The following is a 3,812-nucleotide window of genomic DNA, read 5'->3' as shown; positions in this document are numbered from 1 at the left end:
CGGACACAGAGATAAGAGAAAAAAAAATCAGCTTCTTTGTCAAGCAACAACTGCCATTGTCCCAGTGTGACATCTGGAGTGGTGCAGAATTCCAAGCCACTGGCCCTAATGGGTCATTAAAATTCAGATGCCTGCATTGAGTAGTCTTGCAGAAACTGCAGCTGAAAATACCCCGTCTTTAAGACTACAGTACATTTGGTACTGCAAAGTGCTTTCTAATGACTTTTATGCTTCTCCAGTGCAGGCTCACTTCCTTTGCTAACTGAAAAGAGGGTGGGGAAAAGGCTGTTGTTGGCACCACAGCTGCGCTGGTATTTTGAGGAAGATGAAAAGTGCCACTGTGGTTAAAATACTGTGTTGTCAGCATTCGCTTCTCCAATATCTGCTGTCACACACAAACTCACACACACAGTCCATTGTACGTTTTGTTTGTGTACAGGACTTGCTCGGTTTCCTTTGGGGGGGTCAATGCAGAATTTGTCAGGAGCCTCTGAGTTCCATGGATTTTCTTAATGCCTTAAATCCTTGTTTTATTCAGGCTTTGAAATTGTGCTAACCCTACAAAGTGATTGTGTGTGTGTATGTATATGTATATGTATATGTATATGTATATGTATATGTATATGTATATGTATATGTATATGTATATGTATATGTATATGTATATGTATATGTATATGTATGTATTTGTGTTACAATCCCTGGTATGCCCAAATATGCCCAGGTTCGAATTCCAGTAAGGGTATGGCTAGCTGATGAGAGCTAAATAGCTTGAAATAGATCTATACTAGTCTCCCTTTATTTATTTATCAGCACAAATACAACACACACACACACACACTCCCCTTCCTCCATCTCTCTCTCAGTGTCTCTGCCTGCCTGCCTGTCTCTCCCTCCCTCCGTCTCTCTCTCTCTCACACACACACAAACACATACGCACACACACACAAACACACACACAATTTCAAAGCCTGATTAAAAGAAGGGATTTAAAACATTAAGAAAATCCATGGAATTCAGAGTCTCCTGAATTCTCTATACATTTACTGAGTCACTACGTCTGTTTTACTCTGATGCATCCTACTTTTCACACCATACATTTCGGCCTTGCAGGGGTTTTGAAATATTTAAAAACATCCCAGCTTCTCGCACATCTCAGTTCAAGGACAAAGTAGGAACTACCAGTTGCAATTTCAGATATTTACCGGTCGCTTGTTTTCTTGCAGAGGTTTCGTTGCCCAAGCTAGGTAACATCAGGGGTGGGCAATGAGACTGGGGGTTCGCATGGGTTCAGGCGATCCTCTAGTTAGGATTCTGCCCAGTTCAGCAAACCCCCAAATGCCAACCCTGGCTGGCCACACCCACCCCACCCTGCCCCTCCTACCTAATCCCTCCCAGGAGTCTCCACGCGGCCTGTTCATCATGCCAGGTAAGTTCAGGGCCTGTGAGGAGGGGGGAAATGGGCCTGCCGTAGGTTCCAGAAGTCTGAAAATCGGCCCATTTCCGGTCTCTGGAGATTGTCCGTGTAGTATTCTCCCAATGACGTCAGGCTTACCCTGCCTGACTGCCGGCAACAGCCAAGCCGCGTCTGATTGGATAAGACGCGGCTTGGCTAAGCGCGGGCCTTTTCCCTCTCCTGATTGGTTGCCCCGCTTGACAGCTCCATATAAATAGCTGTCAAGCAGGGAAAGCGTTGATTCTCTCCTGTATTTGATTGTGAAGACCTGTTGCTATTAAACCTGTCAAAGTTACCTCAGCGGTGTCAGCCTCTTGCTTGCCCACCTCCAACAGTCCGGAGCCCATGGGAAGCAGTTTTCACCCTCCCGGAGGCTCAAGGAAAGCCTCCGGAGCCAGGGTAGGGTGAAAAAGTCCCTCCCCCATCATGGTGCAGGAGGCCGACTAGGCCACACCCACCATCGCCACAGCCACCATGGCAACAGGGCAACGAACCTGTTGCTGCAATTTTTGAAGCCCACCTCTGGGTAACATCATCAGTGCTAGAGCTAGTGACTAGCATTGATGATGTTACCTAGTTGGGTAATGAAACATCTGTAAGAAAACAAGCAAGCTCAGAGAGCGCCAAGGACACCCTGAGCTACAGATATTCTCCTTTAATGTGTCAAACCTGCAACTGAAGCCCTCTTAGTGGCTGGCATCACATGAGGATCCAGACAGAAGTCTCTTGCTGCAAACTCTCTTCCTTCTTCTATAATCCACCCCGTTCTTAACATCTGCAGACATTCAGGGAATTCAAACCAGAATTATCCAGGCTCAGGGATCATTAGTGAACAATATTCACTAATGTGCTTATGCACTTTCTTTACACGCTCTTGCTGGACTGTTTCTGGTTGAAACAGCTGAAATCCATCTTTCTTGCTCCCATTCCAAACAACTTAATAAGAAAAGCTAGAGGAAAAGCAAAGTGCTAACAATGTGCAAGTAGCCCCAAACATGTATGAACTGGCTTCCTGTGGGCACTTTTTCATGACCTTCCCAGTATTTTGCATTGAGTGTAGAATGTTTCTGGTTTTTACATGGATGTTTCTAGGCAAGGAGGCAGGCGGATCTCTGATAATTTGATTCCCCTGTCTGGCAGACCTGAATTCAATGGCAAACATTGCAAAAGTTGGTTCTTACCAGAGGTGGTATTCAGCCGGTTTGGACCGGTTCACCAGAACCGGTAGCAGAAATCACAGATGGGTCTGCCCACCCGCCCCAGCTCTATACTGTCCTATTTAGGCACATTTTTGAGGCCTGGCGCATGCGCGGAAGGTGCACGTGTTGTGTTCTTCCAGGCGTGGCCAGCAGATGGTGTTAGGAGAAACGCCTCTGATTGGCCCAGATGCATCTGCCGGCCGGCGGCAAAAAAACACACATTTCCCATTGGTTCCCCGTCTGACAGCTACCCATATAAATAGCTGTCAGACGAGTTCAGTTGCTTGCTTGTTCCTATCAGTTGTTCAGTTAAAATAAAGGGTTTTGTTGAACTTCGCCTCCTCAGTTATTCTCACCTCAGGCTTTAAAAGCACGCATAAGCAAAGTGCATGCGCAGAAGGATGGGCACAGGTGCAGAAGGGGCACAGGAGAACGCATGCGAGGTGAGCAGGTGTGCATGCATGGGGCAAACCGGTGTAACAAAATGTGAATAGAAGTCTAGGGTCTATCCCGTTCCACGGTGCTTTACAGCACACTCTGAGTGGTTTCTCATGTCAGCATATTGCCCTGATCATCTGGATCCTCATTTTACTGACCTTGGAAGGATGGAAGGCTGAGTAACCTTGAACTGGTCAGGATCAAACTCCTGGCAGTGGGCAAAATTAACCTGCAATACTGCACCTAACCACTGCACCATCACGATCAGAAAAGGTGGGCAATTTGGTGGTTTGAATACCTAATGCCGCATAACGGCGTGAGCTCCCGTTACTTGTCCCAGCTTCTGCCAACCTAGCAGTTCAAAAGCATGTAAAATTGCAAGTAGAAAAATAGGGACCACTTTTGGTGGGAAGGCAACAGCGTTCCATGCACCTTCGGCATTTAGTCATGCCAGCCACATGACCACGGAGACGTCTTCGGACAGCGCTGGCTCTTCAGCTTTGAAACAGAGATGAGCACCACCCCCTAGAGTCAGAAATGACTAGCACATATCTGCAAGCAGAATCTTTACATTTACCTTTATAGATGTCCCTGAGACTGAATAAATGTGACCCTTGGAAAGTAGTAAGGTAATTATGGTTAAATATTCAAGGGGAAGAAAATACCTTGTATGAACAAATTATTGTACTTAGAATTATCAGTTCATCTATCAACCAATA

This window comes from Natrix helvetica (genome assembly GCF_964273705.1).
Source record: "Natrix helvetica genome assembly, chromosome: 6".
NCBI lineage: Eukaryota > Metazoa > Chordata > Lepidosauria > Squamata > Natricidae > Natrix > Natrix helvetica.
Note: the sequence above shows the minus strand (reverse complement) of the source record.